This window comes from Podarcis tiliguerta (assembly GCF_965153285.1).
Source record: "Podarcis tiliguerta genome assembly, chromosome: 5".
Lineage (NCBI taxonomy): Eukaryota > Metazoa > Chordata > Lepidosauria > Squamata > Lacertidae > Podarcis > Podarcis tiliguerta.
The window spans coordinates 17,211,928-17,232,376 of record NC_139538.1 but is presented as its reverse complement, the minus strand read 5'-3'; the positions used below and the strand labels follow the sequence as shown (position 1 = coordinate 17,232,376).

At 43.0% G+C, this 20,449-nt stretch overlaps 1 long non-coding RNA gene across 1 annotated transcript; it reads left to right on the top strand.

The window, feature by feature from the left end:
• Positions 1-1,523: 1,523 nt before the first annotated feature.
• On the top strand, positions 1,524-9,234 carry LOC310677624. The gene is made up of 3 exons (XR_014511343.1): positions 1,524-1,580; positions 5,674-5,735; positions 8,813-9,234. It is a non-coding gene; the product is annotated as an uncharacterized lncRNA (long non-coding RNA).
• Positions 9,235-20,449: the final 11,215 nt, after the last annotated feature.

Below are 20,449 nucleotides of genomic sequence, written 5' to 3'. Positions count from 1 at the left end.
AACAGCTGTTTCCAGGTTCTTGGCCTCATCGTCAAGTCCAGCAAATCTACTTTAATTAATTCAACTCTTACATAAGCATGAATCTGCCTGTTCTTTGTATTAATTTTCCAGCCACCTTGTTACAAAGATTAAAAAAGGTAAAGGTAAAGGTACCCCTGCCCGTACGGGCCAGTCTTGACAGACTCTAGTGTTGTGCGCCCATCTCACTCAAGAGGCCGGGGGCCAGCGCTGTCTGGAGACACTTCCAGGTCATGTGGCCAGCGTGACATCACTGCTCTGGCGAGCCAGAGCCGCACATGGAAACACCATTTACCTTCCCGCTAGTAAGCGGTCCCTATTTATCTACTTGCACCCGGGAGTGCTTTCGAACTGCTAGGTTGGCAGGCGCTGGGACCGAACAACGGGAGCGCACCCCGCCGCAGGGATTCGAACCGCGGACCTTTCGATCGGCAAGCCCTAGGCGCTGAGGCTTTTACCCACAGCGCCACCCGTGTCCCTGTTACAAAGATTAGGTAAGTCCTAAAGGCTTAAAGCTGCCTTTGGAACTTGTCCTGAGCCTTTCTGCTGATCGGAGTCATGACAATGGCTGCAACTGAAAACTGAAATGTCTGTAACTACTTCCTCTCGTAACTGAGTCATTGCTTTCATTACCTTGGATGTCTGGCTTCTATGGGCACATGCAAGTGTCATTTGGGTGCTGGCTCTGAAAGACACTCTCTAAGAATGAGCCTGGTGTTGTGTAAATTCTTTTTATAGTTAGTCATTGCATTCTTACCAATGGCATCCAGAATCAATACTGAGTATTTGGGTGCTAAGTGTCATATGAAAGGGACTGAAAATAAAAGTGTCAATATCATAAGGTTGTTATACAGATCTATGGTGCTATAACACTTGGAATACTGTGCACAGCTTTAGCCATATCTCCTCAAAAAGTATATTGTAGATGATGATCACCATCAACATTAATTTATTAATCGCTTTTTACAAAGCAGTTTCATGTCAATTTATAACACACCCACCCTGCTAAAAACAGTTAAAAACTAAAAACGAACAAACCCAGCCAATGCATTTAAAACAAAACTAAAACAATACAAAATAGATACCTATGGCAGAGATCCATTTATCCAAACAGAACAAAAATGTCTTCAATGGTTTTTAGGAAGTGCAGATAGTATCTCAGCAGGAATGCTATTCCACAGAAGAGTAGTAGCCACACTAAAAGTCCTGCTCTGGATTGCTGTGGCCCTGGGAAAAGTTCAGAAAGAGGCAACCAAATTGATAAAGAGAATACAACATAATCAGGAATCTTTTCTAGAAGGAAAGGTTACGACATATGAGAGTCCCAGGGCTTTTTTGCAGCTCGAATTCACCAGAATTCAGTTCCGGCACCTCTCAGGTGAGTGGCATTGCCATTATAAGAGAACAAGGGAGTCTTCGTGGTGAGTTCCAGAACTGCTTTTTCTAGAAAAAAATAGCACTGTATGAGGTCATGGTGTGCTTTTCTCCCTCTCTCATACTGCTAGAACCTGGGACCAACCAACCAAGCTGAATATTGGAAAGTTCGGGACAGACAAAAGGAGGTACTTTCCCCCACAGCACGGAGTTAAAGTATGGAATTTGTTTTCACATGACGTACTGCTGGCCACCAACTTAGATGGCTTTACAAGTGACTTAGTCAGATTCATTGAAAATAAGGCTATCCGTGGCTGCTAGCCATGATGGCTATGCTCTGGGTCAAGGACAAGCATGCCCCTCTATCTCATTTCTGGGAATCATAAGTGGGAACAGTCTCTGACTCAGGTCCTCTTAGTGAGCTTCCCATAGGCATCTGGCTGACCCCTATGAGAACAGGATATTTGACTAGATGGGCCTTTGATCTAGTAAAGGGAAAGGGACCCCTGACCACTAGGTCCAGTCGTGGCCGACTCTGGGGTTGCGGTGCTTATCTTGCTTTATTGGCCGAGGGAGCTGGTGTACAGCTTCTGGGTCATGTGGCCAGCATGACTAAGCTGCTTCTGGCGAACCAGAGCAGCGCACGGAAACACCATTTACCTTCCTGCCAGAGCAGTACCTATTTATCTACTTGTACTTTGATGCGCTTTCGAACTGCCAGGTTGACAGGAGCAGGGACCGAGAAACAGTAGCTCATCCCGTCACGGGGATTCGAACCACTGACCTTCTGATAGGCAAGTCCTAGGCTCTGTGGTTTAACCCACAGCACCATCCGCGTCCCTTATTTTGATCTAGTAGGACTCTTCAAATGCTGTTATTTTCCTGAGTCTGTTCAAAAAGGAAAGGAAAGATGAGTATAATCTACGGAGGTGAAGACGTGCTCAAAACCACTTCGTCTAATCTTGTACGTTGGTTTTCAAAGTTAACTGCAAGTGGTTTTGAGAGTGGAAGCCATGTTGACTCATCCAGCCTAATCTCTGAAATGCACACATGCACATATTGGTATACATTTATTGTAGAGACGTTTGCATCTGACTTGTAAATTTAAACCAAGTTCTAAATTGCAATTGATTTTCTATGAGATCAAATTTAACCCACATTAATGCAAAATACATTCTTCTTAATAAAGGATTCGCACTGAATAGCAGAGAAATTCATGGTGATTAGCGACTCAAGGGAAAGTATGTTGCCCTTTCTTGTTACAGATAATTTATCACCTGAAATGTCTATCTGGTTTCCAAGGCAAAGTGTAAGCAAAGTTAATGAGATATAAATGACATTTTATTCTTCATCATTTATTCACACAAATTAGTAAAATCAGCTTTTATGGAAGGTTTCCTTATTTTTCACCACATTTTGTCTCTGACAAAACAAATAAGAAAACTAGTTTGAAAACATCAAAAAGGTAGTGATCATGAGTAATTTTAATGATATGGTCGGTCTGGGATCAGAAAAACCTGGGTTCAAATCCTGCTGAATCATGAAGCTGATTGAATAGCATTCAGCCAAGCTTTATCTTTCACTCAAATATACCTTCCAGATCTGTTGCAAGGGGTAAGTGAGACAATTACATGTTTGTATGATGCGGTACAAAAGTAATAAGTAACTTCCCCATATTAGTTAATGGGATAGAGACTGAAAAGAAGATTCTCGTGTACAAGGCTACCTTCCATCTCCATGGTCCTCAGGCAGCTTCCATGGTTCTGGCAGGGCAGGCGGTTTGAGCTGGGTGAGTAGTTTGCTCTAGCTGCCATTTCAGCTTCTCATAATGCTCCCCCATCTCCCTTTAGCTTGTCTCCAGGTTATTGTGGGGAAATGCCAATGATGAATCATGGGTGTCAGGAGTTCCGGTTCCTATCTTGATAACACAGCAAGCGTACTTAATTAAAAAGGAATAATTATTGCAAAAACAGAGTTTGCTGGACGGCTCTAACAAGCCACCAGTCTCATCAGTCATGATGACTCTTCTGAAAACCACTTCCTGCGAGACCAGAAGCAACTGAACTTTCACTTGTGATGTCTCTTGTTTTGCTTCCTGTCTTGCCGCTCTCCCATTCACCAAGACCTTGGGCTGAGAGGGTCAGCTCCCACCTCTTCCCCATTCTCTGAGAGGCTGTCTCTTAGCTCTTTCCTGCCTGATAAACTGCTTCCTTCTCTGTTTGTGGCACTTTGCACTTCTCAAGAGCATTGGCAGGGTTCCGGCTCACTCTCAGTCATTCCCTTATCAGCCAGCATTCCAAGGGGCGGGGGAGTTGGCACTAGCTGATGCTCATCCTGTCTGGCAGTTACCCTCTCTGTTCCTGGCTATTTCCTTCAGCTGGTTGCAAACCTTCTCTGGGATTGGGCTGCAACCCTTCCCTAGGATCTGGCTGCAATCCTTTGCTGGGGGCTGGCTCATTCATGACAATAGGCAACAACGGTACACCTCCACCAGTTAAGACAGCCAATGGCTGAGGGGTAATGAGCACATTCCTCAGGGAACCTGAAATCTGGAGGCAGCATCACCCAACTGGCTGGTTCCAACCTGTCTGTGCCAAATTTTGCAACAGAGAAATGTCAGGATGCTTCCCCCAACCCCAGTTTGCAGCCAAAGAACCATGAGCAAATCACACAGGCCTGTTGAGCTTCTGATGTAAGAAGGTTTGCTCATCTCACCACAGTCTAGAGACTCAAACAAAGTGCTGTCTCTCATCGTTGCCTTGCAACCTGCAAAACTGCCCTGAATGTGTTCATTGTCAATATGCCTAAGAGGGAAGCTATGTGTTTTGAACCTTTTATCTATCCTCTTTTATCTCCAAATATATATTTTAACTATATTTTGAAAAGGTTTGAAACCTTGACACCTGGAAAAATATGGCCTCTGATAGATGGCTACATTCCTTATCCATGCCTTAGTCTGGGAGGTGCAGATCAAATTGGATAATATCAGAATTTACAGAAATCAAATTTCTCTAGAGAAATTGGGTTGCTGGTTCTATCTCTCAGCAACCTGGAAGAGATAGAGATAACAGGATAAAAGTGCCTGTTCAGGGCATAATTCTACAGTAGATTCCAACATACCAATATCTGCTTTCAATAAGGTCAGGAAAGATACCGCAGGCAACACCATATCTAAAGAACAACCCTTAGAACAGCCCTTTATTAGCCAGTTCTTTTCATAGGTGACCCTCTGAAACACATTTACATAGGAATCAAGGAAGCTGCCTTATACGGAATCATCCATCGGGCCTTTTAGCTCAGTATTGTATATACTGATTTATAACACCATCTCTATTGTTTCAGACAGAGGACAATTCTCATTTCTACCTAGGATGCAAAGTTGTTGCTGTTTCACTGAGCTATGATGATGGTGATAATGATGATTTATTTATATGCCACCCATCTGACTGGGTTGCCCCAGCCATTCTGGGTGGCTTTGGGCAAACTAAAACACCAAACACTGTCAAACATAAAACATTAAAAACTACTGTATTGTCAGATGGCAGAGGAGCCAACCCCCACAGCCAGGAAGGGATAAGACAAGGAAAAGTCCTTACCATCTTCTTTTATTCAATATTTACAGAGATAGGCTTGAGAATGCAGCTTCTTGGAATAATGGTGTTGTCCTGAGTAAATCTCCCCTCTCTCCCACTTCCTCATTCGTCATCTCTTCTACAGGTGGTGCTGAGGGCCTTTTGCTTCTGAGCCCTCTAATCTCCTACTTTTAAGGCTTGCTGGGTTCTGGGAGATGGTGGGTCTGGAATGCTTTCCAGTGATAACATGTCAGCCAGCTGCTCCGGTTCTGCCTCCTCCTCCTCTCCCATTACTTCCCAACTTCCCCCCTCATCTTCCTCTGAGCTGTGACCTCCCTCAAACCCCTGTTGTAATTCTGGACTGTCTTCTTCTTCTCTGGACGAGTCAGGCTGGGGAGGCGGTCTCCACCATTCGTCCTCTGCCCAGACCCTGACTCCTATACAGAGCTGCCTTTGAAATCCCCCATAATCTCGAATCCCTTCCTGAAATTTCGATTTCCACACTCTTTACATCACGTCTGAATGCTGTTAATGAAGCTAGTGAATGGAAATAAAACCATCTATCCATCCCATCTAATCCAGCCTACAGCTGATATAAAACAAGGCTGACTCAAGCCTCACATGTGGAAACAACCTTAGCAGACCTTATCAGCAGGGCTAACTAGAATAACACGGAATGTTAATAGTTTCTGTTCTTTTGGCATGAAAGTGACAAAAAACGTTCCAAACACAGCTGAGGTGGGAGACAACCGTTCACTGCTGCCTAATCAGGTAATTAATATAAACACAGATTTTTTTCCAAGGGTTCTTTGTGTAATTTACATTTTTGAGAGCAATTGATTTATTATGAAGCTCTCGATGACAGAAATGCCACCTTGCAGATGAACAAGCATTTGAATGTGCATTCGGATTGTGCAATTTTTTTATTTATTTTTTTGCATTAGCCAACTAATAACTTGGGATGGACTCATCAATATAGTTCTGTAATGTACCACCTTTGCATGTGTTCACATGTAAGTCCATTCTACCACATTTCTGCATGAAGCAGCATTAAACAAAACAAAACAAAACATATTCTGAACTAAAATTTAAATGCAAAGCACTAAAAAACCATGCAGCATAACCGCTGCATGTGTGTCCCTTCCTACTCTGCAATTTTTATGATTTTATGTTGTCAACAGGGTGGAATTATTATTATTGTTGTTGTTGTTATTTTTTATTATTATTATTATTATTATTATTATTATTATTCACTTATACCCACCCATCTGGCCGGGCCTCTCCAGACACTCTGGACAGCTCCCAACAGAATATTAAAGGTAAAGGTAAAGGTACCCCTGACAGTTAAGTTCAGTCGCAAACGACCCTGGGGTTGTGGCGCTCATCTCACTTTGCAGGCCAAGGGAGCCGGCATTCTTCCGGGTCATGTGGCCAGCATGACTAAGCCACTTCTGACGAAGGCGGAGCAGCACATGGAAACACCATTTACCTTCCCACTGGAGTGGTACCTATTTATCTACTTGCACTTTGTGCTTTCGAACTGCTGGGTTGGCAGAAGCTGGGACCGAACAACAGGAGCTCACCCCGTCACGAGTTCTTGAACCGCTGACCTTCTGATCGGCAAGTCCAAGCAGCACAGTGGTTTAAATCACAGTGTCACCCACGTAACAGAATATTAAAAACACAATAAAACATGAAACATTAAAAACCTCCCTAAACAGAGCTGCCTTCAGATGTCTTCTAAAATTCAGTTGTTTATTTCCTTGACATCTGATGGGAGGGTGTTCCACAAGGCGGGCGCCATTACCGAGAAGGCCCTCTGCCTGGTTCCCTGTAACTTGGCTTCTTGCAGCGAGGGACCCGCCAGAACGCCCTGGGTGCTGGACCTCAGTGTCTGGGCAGAACGATGGGGGTGGAGAAGCTCCTTCAGATATACTGGCCCGAAGCCATTTAGGGCTTTAAAGGTCAGCACCAACACTTTGAATTGTGCTTGGAAACGTACTGGGAGCCAATGTAGATCTTTCAAGACAGTGTTATGTGGTCTCGGCAGCTGCTCCCAGTCACCAGTCTAGCTGCCCCATTCTGGATTAGTTGTAGTTTCCGGGTCACCTTCAAAAGTAGCCTCACGTAGAGCGCATTGCAGTAGTCCAAGCGGGAGATAACTTGAGCATGCACCACTCTAGTGAAACAGCCTGTGGGCAGGTAGGATCTCAGCCTGCATACCAGATGGAGCTGGTAGACAGCCGCCCTGGACACAGAATTGACCTTCAAAGCAGATGTCCTGCACCCCACTGAGCAGGACAGCCCTCCAATGCAGTGGGGATAATTGACCACATTTTGAACATAAGTGAAATAATATGTACTGCTGCCTAAAGAGCTCTCTCACCCCATAAACTCATTAAACCCAGAGCCTAAAATTATTCAACTGCACCACTTGGTGTGTGCAAAAGTCCCCTTTTTGTTGTGGTACCCAGTATGTGGAACTCCCCACCTAGGAGATAAAATATTGTTAGTTGGTGATGGCAAGTTAAGAGATAACCATCAGGCCATCACAAAACTAACTGGATTCCATTTGTTGATCTCAGTATCCTTCCGGGCAGTGGAGAGGAACGCTTTGTATGCAACAGGATCTCAAAACTGTTTCAGTGTTTAGTAGGCAGCTAGTGCTAGAGTCCTATATAAAGTCCTATATAGAGTCCAAAATAAATATATGTTTTAAAAAATTCAAGTAGTCCTATAAACCCTTGATGTATCAAAATCCCATGTATTTTGATGAACTTTCACTGCCAGATAAAAATCCTTAGGACCCACAGAACTTAACAGAAGCGGGGAATCTAGAGTTCCAGTGTCAAGGTGCTAGATTCTGGGCTGCTGCTTCTCAATTTGTTTGGTTACTTAGACTTTATATGCTGCTTATTATTATTATTTATTATTTAATATTTATTAAATTTGCATACCACCCTCATCTGTAGAACTCAGGGCACTTTACAATATGAAATACAATATAAAAAACAACAACACAAAATACATGACAGAAACAAGAACAAAAGTCCCGAGAAACTCTCTGAGTGGCTTGAACGTCATCATAATGAAAATGTCCTCATGTTGTCCTGCTGAGCAGGTCAATGTTGCTTAGCTCCTGATGAAGGCATTTAATGTTGATGACCCTTGGGGTCCCTTCCAACTCCGCAATTCTACGATGCTATGAAGATTTCATGCTTTTCTGCCTACATCATACCTGCATCTTTTGCAAATAGGAGTCAGCTTCACCTTTAGATTAAGTTTGTGAAGGGTTAAAGCGCAGGCAACATGGGATTTGTCAATAAGAAGACTGATAACCATTTGCCCATCATTTGGTAACAGTGCTTTTAGACCTACACCGCTAATTATGGCCCAGTTGAAAAATGGAGTGAGATCCCAGCAGCGAAAATGTCGATAGGAGGTTTAGAAAGAATTGATCTGGTGTGAGCTAGAATGGAAGATCCAATGGAAAAAAACCCCCAAAAAAGCTTTAATACACTTCCAGAAAGTTTTAAAAGTTTAGGAAGCTTTGTAAATTTCAAGACTGACTACCTAGAAATAATACCCTGAAAAGCTGCAGATAAATGGTAGTTTGTCTATTTGTATAACTTTAATAAATAGTTATTAAATGTTAAAAGTGGAGTCTAGATGTTGAACTCCAACTCCCACCAGCTCCATCCAGAACAGGCTTTTGTCAAGGATGATGAGAGTTATATAGTCCAACAATATCTGGAGGACCATAGATTCTCCATCCTTATCCAAAGACAGGTATGTTCACATCTCACTATAATACCATTTGGTGTTGTTCTTTGCCCATTTACTTGTAGGCTGAGGATGCCACGATAAGAAGAACAGGATGTAGCTTCCTTGGAGACAGTTTCCATTACCTGCCACCAGACAAGCACATGAAGATTCGAAACAGAGAACCAACTATATAATTTGCAACCTGGCTCTGGACTGCATATGGAGGCAGAGGAAAGAAGATATAAACTTAGTTGTTTGCGAACAGGAAGAAGCTGTTGCCGTATCTCTTAAAACTACACATATATCAGCCTTGTTGGGGAATTACTCTTTGGAGAAATAAATCAAAAGTCAAGAGCTGAAGAACTTCATGTTGCAAGGGGTCTTGGGATCTGGAAGATCCCATTCAAACATTGCTGCCTAGGGATGCAAGACAATTTTCTCATTGGGGAACTGCAAACCTCTGGCCAAATACTTCTGCGACCATAAATGTGACAATCAATCAGAGCAGAAGTGAAAGCAATAAGAACCTGCCCACAAATCCTCTTCCATTAAAATATATTGTGCGATGTGACACTTTGCATTTTTAAGGTTCTTTTTAAGAGACGTAATAATACAATAACAATGAGTAAAATAAATTTGAACAGATTCCATAGATTATACAGAAAATGGTAAAATCGTATTGAAGATTTAAGAGTGACTAATTCTCAACCTTTCCTTCAAAGAATCAAATGAGAATGGTTAATGAGGAAAAGTTCCTTGTAGATATTTTCAAACAATAGATGCTATAGAATTAAGTGATGGCCAAACTTGGCCCTCCAGCTGTTTTGGGACTACAATTCCCATCATCCCTGACCACTGGTCCTGTTAGCTAGGGATGATGGGAGTTGTAGTCCCAAAACAGCTGAAGGGCCAAGTTTGGCCATCACTACTAGATAAAGCTATATCAAAACTGCCTTTGAGAGGTTTTATTTGCTTTCACTTATCAAAATTGCCCATCTTATTTGCCCTCCTCCCCAATTCCTACCCCCTCCCAAAAAACCCCATAACATTTTGGTTATTGGTGGTACCATCTCACTGCACTTTATATCTCAGATGTGATGTGGACAGAGAATGGCTATGCAGTTTTTAAAAAATGAACAATAACTGAAAGATGAGCCTTCGCCCATGCCACTCATGCTTCCTTACCAGTTGTAGTGCTTCAAGGAATGCTATGGACATTATGCGGGGTGTGAGGGGTCACTGTTTATGCAGTAGCTTGTAATGTAACCCTTCCTACTGCAGTTTTGACCTCCCCCCAATGTCCCCATATGGTGATTAAGATCCAATCACGCTGTTTCAAAGCCTAATTGCCACACAGCAATTATTTTCAGAGGGCTTGCAGCAATTAGGCCTGAAAACCAGCTTTCCATTGGTTCTGGTGGGAGAGAGATTTGTGAAGACTAATTACTTAAATGAGGCAGGCCCTTACATCTGGGGACGGGCCATAGCTCAGTAGCAGAGCATCTGCCTTGCAAGCAGAAGGTCCTTGGTTCAATCCTCAGCATCTCCAGGAGAGACCAAGATGGATCAGGGATCTGACTCTGTATAAGGCAGCTTCCTATGTTCCTGTGTAGAGATTCCACAAACTTCCCTTCAGGATTTATATCGGTACCTTCCCTTTATATCAGTGATTTATATCAGTGAGAGCCAACATTTCAATGTCAGTCAGAGGACAGGATTTTCACAGTTGTAGTCAATCTGATGCCTTCCAGATGTTGCTGGCCTTCAGCTTCCATCATCCCTGAGCATTGGCCAGGCAGGCAAGGCCTGATGGAAGTTGGAGTGCCAACAACATCTGGAAAGGACCTTTTGGCTATTTCTGCCATAATATTTTCTGGATATGTTTGTGTGTATGTGTGTGTGTGTGTGATAGATTAGATAGATAGATGATAGATAGATGATAGATAGATAGATAGATAGATGATGATAGATAGATAGATAGATAGATAGATAGATAGATAGATAGATATAGATAGATATAGATGAGAAATCTCAAAGCGTTTCACAATATATATAAAAACTATTAAATTCACTAAAAAAGAACAATTAAAATATTGTGATAGCCACCATGAAATTAGCAGCTATGGTGGCATGTTGTTGTTGTTGTTTAGTCATTCAGTCGTGTCCGACTCTTCGTGACCCCATGGACCAGAGCACGCCAGGCACTTCTGTCTTCCACTGCCACCCGCAGTTTGGTCAGATTCATGTTTGTAGCTTCGAGAACACTGTCTAACATCTCGTCCTCTGTCGTCCTCTTCTCCTTGTGCCCTCCATCTTTCCCAACATCAGGGTCTTTTCCAGTGAGTCTTGTCTTCTCATGAGGTGGCCAAAGTATTGGAGCCTCAGCTTCACGATCTGTCCTTCCAGTGAGCACTCAGGGCTGATTTCCTTAAGAATGGATGCGTTTGATCTTCTTGCAGTCCATGGGACTCTCAAGAGTCTCCTCCAGCACCATAATTCAAAAGCGTCAATTCTTCAGCTCTCACTTCCATACATCACTACTGGGAAAACCATAGCTTTTACTATACGGACCTTTGTTGGCAAAGGTCCGTATAGTATGTAATTGCTTTTAAATGTTTGGTGGTATGTAATTGCTTTTAAATGTTTTTTTTTAAGATGTTCTGTTTTCTAACAGTTTAAGATGGTATTACAGTGTTTTTAAATGTTTTAAATATGTTTTAATTATTTCATTTTAAATAGTACTATTTTATGATTTTGATGTTTGCAGCTCTGGAATACTTTGGAAGGAAGGGTAGAATACATTTTTTTTTATAAAAAAATACAATAAAATAAATGACACATACTTTTAAGCAGCTACAGCAGCCTGACCCAAAAATAAAAAGGGAAAGGAACTATGTTTCAACAGTCAGGAAATGACATGGTTAACAGATAGGTGTTTAACGGTCTGGAAAAGCATTCCATCTTCAATACACGCCTAATACAGAGGTCATGCCACAAAATAGCCATTTGCTATTGAAGGCAATAGTAAATAGATACTACCTAAGAACATAGGATGCTGTCCTGCTGTATAAACTTCCAGGAGACATACCTTTGGAAAATAGGAATCTTCTTTATACTCCATTTCACCACTGATCTTTCTAGCCGAGTTTTTCCTGCATTGACTGACTGAAGCTGTCCAACATTTCAGACAGCAGACATTCCCAGCCCTATCCGGAGACGCCAGGCATTGAATCTAGGGTCTTCTGCAGGCGAAGCAGATTCTCTACCACTGAGCTATTGCCCTTCCTATAGGTATACAACCCCTAGCAGAAAGGTACAATGGGATGTGGTTTAAGGTGCAAGTCATAAAGATCTCCTTATATTAGATATAAGGGCTTAGTCTCTCTTCCTCCCACACACCCCATTTGTGAGTTCTGGAGAAACTACTTGAATGTTTGAAGAGGACTGGTGTTGCATTTATGATTGAAATAACACATGCCATACACTGAATGAATCATATACCTCCTGTTATTAAACAGGTACCAAGCGAAAATGATATGTTAATAGAAGTCTAATTGATGCTTTCTTTAATAATCTTGGCTTGACTTATACAGCACAAGTGTTGGGAAGCAGCGATGCTGGAAGGGAGCACTTAAAAAATAAATCCACAGACACAGTTTCACCTGTGGAAGGGATCTGAGATTTGTGCTGGTTCCAACAAGATAAGTGGGTTTGCCAAGAAGGGGTTCCATTTACTTTTTCTCTCTCTCCCTCTCTGTATTTTATTTAAAATGGATTTTCTTTCATCCACTTCAAGTGATGAGTGGCATCAATTCCTGAGACAGACAATGAAATAATTGTGTCTATAAAATACAGTTCCTGACTTCTGTCAGATGGAGAAGCCAATGTCTATGCAGAGCTCATCCAGATGCATTGCTTACGCAATATTTGAAATAGAAAAGTAGACAATCTGGACTTCCTGAAGCTTAACCAAAATGCAGGTATTCTTTGAAATTCACACTTCTCCAGATTTCATAATCTAGTGATAACAATAAAAATGTGTATGAAGATAGATATGTTTGTGAAAATAGCATATACAAATGCATTACAATAGGGAAAATTACTTGCGAAGATTTGCACACAAGGAAAAATTGCATACCAAATGTGTACATAAGGAGAAATGTGCAATAAAATGCTGAACATCTTTTGGATCAACTTTTCCTTTTCATGCTGCACATTGCATCAAAAAACCATTCTGCTTCTGTTGAAATTCAGTTTTATCTAGACCTGTGCACCAACGGCCTCTCAAAATTCTCCACCTCATTCGCCAGCAGATGATTTTTGTGGGCATAGGGGGAAATGATTTCACTGAATTCGGCACAGGAAATGAGAATTTCACCAACAATGTCCAAAGTGCACTTCTAAATTAGCAGCCGCCGCCACAAAGCATTTCTCCCCATTCACCTGAGCACATCCCTTTATGCTACTTTTGCCACTATTTTGATCCTCCAGAACAACTTGGGCTACCTAGAGCCATTGCAGGGCACTGTGGGCAGGACATGGTAACTGCCACAAAAAGAAAAAGGCAGAGAATTTATTAAGAGTATTAGTATTAGTATTATATTTGTACCCAGCCCATCTGATCGGCCTTCTTTTTCCATGACAGTTAGAAAACAATGGATTTTTTTCCCCCTTTGAGAAATTTCAGCTCTATTTTCACCAGAAACTTCAAAGTTCACTTTGAATTTGTTGACATTCAGATCCTCCCATGGGATCTGCAACCCAACTTCTGCAAAAGTTTGCTAGACTCGATTAAATCTATTTTAGCTTCCTTCCTTCGGGATTTCTCAGATTTGCTGCCCCAGTAGGAACTTTAAAGGTCATCAAAAATTTCATCCTGGAAGGAAATGTGTCAATAAACACCATCGTTAGAGTTCTGATTTTTATTTTTAAAATGAACATCCCCGCTTCCCTGTGTCCTTTCCCCCCTTTTCTTCAGGAAGCTTTATCCCCACAAACCTTGTAGTTTAAATGTCTCAAAACCCATGGAGCAGATGCACTCAATTCAGTCAAGACTCCGAGCTGTTGACTGTCATGCACCATTATCAGACTTCAGAATGCCTGTCTCTTATCTGAAGGTTGTTACCTCCCAACAGGGCTGATATTTGCCTTTGGTGTCAGCCTTCAGGCATGTGATCTTTGATCATGGATCAAGTCCTTTGTGGTAATGTAACGTGGTAACAACAAAGCACCAATTTCACAATGACTGAAGGCTGTTGCCTGTTGTGCTTCTGATATGAGTAAGTAAACTTCACTGAAGATTCTGAGCATATTCCTAGCTTGGGCAAACACATTCCAATATGTAGCCTTGCCTGATTATTATTAATAATAATGGAATCTATGGGTGCAAGCTCACTAACAGCTCAGTGCACCATTCCCTTCATGTGTAGTGAAGGCTTCAAGATCCCATACCGTGTATCCAATACAGTATTCATGATAATCAGTAAGTACAAGTTAGTTCGGATTGATGAAATGATTGCTTTCTAGTCCATGCCCTTTGAAGATCCCTTTTGTAGGGATTCCCTTCTCTAGGATCCATTTTAGGAATTCTCTGTGGCACAATTGGTTAGTGCGTTCGACTGTTAACCAAAAGGTTGGTGGTTTCAGCCCCACCCCACCCCCCAGGGACAGAGGCAGTATTTTTATCCTACTGGTACAGCAGTAAAACTGCTTTCACATTTACAAAGCTAAGCAGGGTCTGCTATGGTTTCAAATTGGATGGGGCACCATTTCATAGCTGTCAACCGTCCCTTATATGGTGGGAAAGTCCCTTATCCCAGCGCCGTTTCCCGCTGCTGTCCCGGATTGATGATATCCCAAAAATTTCCCGGGTTTCAAAGGAAGCAGCTCCTTTCCCTCCCTCCCTGCTGGCCAGGGAGGAGGGAGGCTCCAACTGTGTTGCTTGGCTGCGTTGCTCACCCGAATAAGGAGTCTAAGAACGACTGGGGGGTGGAGCTTGCATGCCTTGTGCCGATCAAATCGGCCTCGTTGCCTGGGGACTCGCCTTTGCTCAGCGCTTCCCAGCGGAGAGGTGGCAGTTGTTTTCCTTGCTGCATCCCCTTTGCCGGGTTGCTGCGCTGTGGGTACCACCGCTTGAGGCTTCGTTTGGCTGCTGGCTGGGTTTTCTGCCTTTGGCTTGGAGGGGCTCAGAAGTTGAACATACCTGTGCTCAGAATCAGATGGATACGTTATCGACGGTCTACTCACCCTTGCCGGGGAAAAGGTCTGTCTGGAGTGGGGGCACATGGTGGGGGGAAAGGAAAGGAGCTGGTTGAGTACAATGGAAGGCGGCGATCTCGTGGGAGGGGGGGCTTTTGGATTTGAGGCTCCTTCGATTGACTGTTATGCGGGAAAGAAAAGGAGCTGGTTGGCTAAAATCCCTTATTTTGGCCGCTGGTCCCTTATTTTCGAGGCTGCTGGTCCCTTATTTTCAAATCTGTAAGTTGATAACTATGCACCTTTTGTTGAGATAGGTTGGACTTGATGACCCTCAGGATCCCTTCCAACTCTACAATTGTGTAATCCTGTTATTCTCCCATGGGAGCCTGCCTGCTTGTCCTGATCCGCCAGGCCTTTGGTTGGGGTTCAGTCTGATTCTTTTTTTTCTGTATAGGAACAAGCATTAAATAGGCCTCCTAGCCCGCTCACAGGTCCTTTATAAGACCAGTGGTAGCATTTGGCCCTGGAGAATATTAACCACTCTCAGTTGTACCTGTGGACTGCCATCTGTCCAGATTTTAATTTGTTCTGAACTAATTGTAAGATATATTTTAAGTGATTGCCTGTTTTTATGTTCCTATGTTCTTTGTATACTGTGTAGGTTTTATGATGTTAGGCACCCTGAGCCTGGCTCTGGCTGGGGAGGGTGGGGTACAAATAAATTATTATTATTATTATTATTATTATTATTATTATTATTATTATTATCATCATCCACAGGCCCAAAGGAGGGCCTGGTAAAGTGGTTTGATTCAGGGATACCAAAGAAGGATGTCAAAAATGATGGCATGATTAAGTCTAGTGTTTTATTAGAAGAAAGTGTAAACTTACAAAGGCTTGCAAAGGTTTGCAGCCTTGAGTCAGTGTGAACACCAAACAGCAAGTGTTTGTCATTATTATCTACACCCATGCAAGCATTTTATGCATTACTTATAGAAAAAACAGCATACATGAGTTTCACCAGAAACTCCTTTCAGTCAACGTGGCCAATGAAGGCAAAGGTGGCAGGTATCCATGTCTATGGATAGCTCCCTTTGCCAATAAACATCCCTCTCATTATCAAAGAAATCTGAGCAGATGGTACAATGGGCACGGATAGGCATCCTTTACAACTGCAAGATCAAGGAAAAGATGCAAAGACTCAGATGTGGAACAGCCTCTCCACTCGTCTCGAGCTCTTGTCCTCCAGCTTCCTTCCCTCGCCCTGAACCCGGGAAGGAGCGCTCTCCCTGCAGCCGCCGCTATCAGGCCCAACAATGAACATGTCGGTTTCCAGTTCAAGCCTCACTTGGTTGCCGGATTCAAATTTGGTTCCTATCTCAGTGGTTTCCAGAAGGGAACGGAAACGACATTCTTAATTAAGGCGCGGGAGCAAGCCAGGGCTGAACTGATACTACCCTTGCTGGTACCTTTCCTGGGAAAATCAGTGGCTCACTATGTCAGGTTCCTACTGGAAGACCGGACAAATGCTGGAACATTAGCAGTGGCAAAGTTTTTATCGGTGGTTGCAAGAACCAATGATCCCTATATTCTGAACAAAATGCATGTTTAACCTGGAGGTAGGCTGTATGAATTGTGTATTGCTTTGTAACGATTTGTTGGGTCTCTGGGCCGTAATAAAGATTGATTGATTGATAAACAAAGGTCCCAAGCAAAGGAATGCAAAGGAATACTGAAAAAAAGAAAGTGTTTGAGGAGAACATTAAGACCAACAATACAGAATTATTTAAATGCATTACAAGCAGGAATCCAAGTGGTGCTGGTGCGAACTACGGACATTTCGTTCCCAGCACAGGACTGCAGATACAGCCATTTCCCTCTTCTTCACTTCTAAGATTGGTTTGTTGAGAGCAAATTAGTCAGGCAAAAAAGAAGAGTGATGAAGCCGGGGACATTTTGGTTGCAATGCAATTAACATTTCCATCTTCCAAGAAAAAAAGGGTTAAAAAAATACCATCTGGTTTTCGAATATTAAATGTGCTGCAAAAAAAAGAAAAAGAAAGGAAAAAGCGCTCTTGTGTGCCTCCCTGAAATTATATTTCTCATTTGCTGTTGGCAATCAGGGAAAAAGCAAAAAGAAACAGAAATGTTCTCTGTGAGTAACAGGGCTGCGTGCAAAGTGGAAGCTAATCAAGCAGGTGCAGATCATCATTCTGATAATGATTCGGTAATAACTGACATGCCAAATATGGCCAATGACTGCAAACACTATCCTGAAGTTGGTATGTTTTGAAGGACCACATTTTAGAGACAAAAACCTGGAGTGGAATCAAGGCCAGATTCTGGCTGTCGGGATTGTCTAGAGCTGGTACATTTGCATGGATGGAATGTACTCTTAAGCCAGTGTGGTGTAGTGGTTAAGAGCAGTAGACTTGTAATCTGGTGAACCGGGTGTGGCGATCACACAGGGCCCCCGGACGTTTGACGGTCTATTGACCCTGTGCCACCACTGTGATAGCTTTCTTCACTGCCACCAACCCGTTTCTCCTCACGGGTAATCACGGAGTCTAGACAGTTGTTAACATTAACAAATAATCAAGTTTATTTATAGGCATGAACAAGCTTATGGTTTCAGTTAATTTTTTTTCTTGTCAGTTTCTTAATCTTATTTCCTTAACTATGCGTTCCTAACAACTTAAAACTGATTATTCCAACTATCTATCTGACTCCCCCTAACAATTTCTCTGACTCTCTCACCACACAATTCGACCAACCCACAGACTTATATCCTCCCTCTTCCTTCTTCAACTCCCAACTCTCAACTGACTTTCACACAACTCCCCCTCTAACCCTAACTCCTCCTATCAGTTTCCACTGGCCAATCACATCACACTCATTTTAACCCTTTCCTTATGACCCACCTAGGAGGCAAACGCCACACCGGGTTCGCGTCTCCGCTCCTCCACATGCAGCTGCTGGGTGACCTTGGGCTAGCCACACTACTTTGAAGTCTCTCAGCCCCACTCACCTCACAGAGTGTTTGTTGTGGGGGACGAAGGGAAAGGAGAATGTTGGCCGCTTTGAGACTCCTTCGGGTAGTGATAAAGCGGGATATCAAATCCAAACTCCTCTTCTTCTTCTTCTTGAGGTATGATGATCCCTCCTGCTTGCCTGCATGAAGGAAATAAGTGCATGTATGTATGTATGTATGTTTATTACATTCATAAACTACCATTTTCTCAAAGGAGCTCAAGGTGATGTACATGCTTCTCCCTCCTCCACCATTTTATCCTCACAGCAACCCTGTGAGAAGTTAGGATGAGAGATGGTGACTGGCCCAAGGTTACCCTGTGAGCTTCATGGCTAAGTATGGATTCGAACCCTGGCCTCTTGGGTCATAGTCCAACACTCTAACCATTACGTCGCCCTGGCTCTCATGTAGAAAGCTGTGGCTTTTGCATGAAATAAATGTAGCCTATTGTGAAATGGTAAGAGTTATGCCTCTAGCCCAGCCAACCAATGGCATGTGGCCCTCAGAAAGTAGCCCATGAGGAAATGTGGCCCTTGGGGTTAAGGCATACTCCCCCCCTGGTCTAAAGTAGTCACCCACAGGTTATGTATCACATATTTATTACTTACTTACTTACTTACTTACTTACTGTATACATACCAGATGGCAGTCCCTTCTAGGTCCCTTCAGCACTCCCTCTTTTGGTTTTTGAAAACTTTGTAACCTATTTCATGACTCCAGCGCATGATTCTCTTGCATGCTCGAAGTGACTTCTTTATGAAGAAAGTTTACAACAGCTGTTTATCAGCTCCATTTGGTACGCAGACTGAGACCCTACCTGCCGCAGACTGCTCTGGTTATCTCTTGCTTGGACTACTGCAATGCGCTCTATGTGGGGCTACTTTTGAAGGTGACCCGGAAACTACAACTAATCCAGAATGCGGCAGCTAGACTGGTGACTGGGAGTGGCTGCCGAGACCATATAACTCTGGTCTTGAAGGACCTACACTGGCTCCCAGCACGTTTCCAAGCACAATTCAAAGTGTTGGTGCTGACCTTTAAAGCCCTAAACAGCCTCGGTGCAGTATACCTGAAGGAGCGTCTCCACCCCCATCGTTCTGCCTGGACACTGAAGTCCAGTGCTGAGGCCCTTCTGTGTTTCCCTCGCTGTGAGAAGCCAAGTTACAGGGAACCTGGCAGAGGGTCTTCTTGGTAGTGGCACTTGCCCTGTGGAACGCCCTCCTATCAGATGTCAAAGAAAAAACAACTACCAGATGTTTAGAAGACATCTGAAGGCAGCCCTGTTTAGGGAAGCTTTTAATGTTTAATAGATTGTTGTATTTTAATATTCTGTTGGGAGCCATCCAGAGTGGCTGGGGAAACCCAGCCAGATGGGCAGGGTATAAATAATAAATTATTATTATTATTAGTAGTAGTAGTAGTAGTATTGACTTAGAGAAAAGATGAGTAAGAGATGACATCATAGGACACCACAACACCAGAACTCATGGATAGCCTATGAATCTGAATGTTGGAATATTCAGAATAGTTAAAAGAAAGCATTTGTTCACAAAGCACATGGTCCTGCTATTGAACTTGCTCCCCCAAGAGGCAGTGATGGCCACTGACCTTAGGTGGCTTCAAAAAGGGGTTAGACAAATTCATGGAGAGGGCTAACAATGGCTGCTAGCCATTATGGATATGCTCTGTTTCCATATTTGGAGGAAGTGATGCTTCTGGAAACCATATGCAAGAAACCACAGGAGGCACGGATGCTGTTGTGTTTGAATTCTGCTTGAGGGTTTCCCACAGGCATCTTGTTGGCCATGGTGAGAACAGGACGCTGGACTGGAAGGACCACTGGCCTGATCCAAGAGCCTCTTCTCATGTTCTTAAGCTTTATCCCCACCATGTGTTAGGGATAGGTTGTTGGCTGAGGTGAGACAAGAGCTGAGATCATGGAGCTGTAGGACAAAGCAGGAGGCAGCAGGGGCCCTGGTAAGCCCTGCCCTGCATAACTGGTCACATGACGAGGCACAACCACACCATTTGAATGGCAAGGCCCATCGACTTTGGGGGGCTGCCCACTCAAATATTTTATTGGGGGGCGATGGGCCCTCAGCCCCTAGGAGTTGGCTCCTATAGGAGGCAGTGTCCACATCAAAGAACAAGTCACAAGGCAGGCTCAAAGGGTGAGCCAGGGTTCAGGACTGAAAAACAATGGAAGACACAGGAATACAAATCAGTCAACCAGAAGCTCCTTTGTAAACAACAGTCTAATGAATATCGACTGTATGGGGGGGGGACCTTTATAAAGTTAATGTATATTGGGCTGGGGTGATGACATGTAAATTTCTCTTTTCCTTTTCCTTCTTGGCTTCTGTTCCTGGGAATGAGACAAAAGAACCTACTTTGCAACAATTTTTGCTAATATATACATTATTATGATAGCTTTTATATATCGTATGTGTTTGGATTATCAATGTATTTGGGTGACTTTGTATGATTTTAT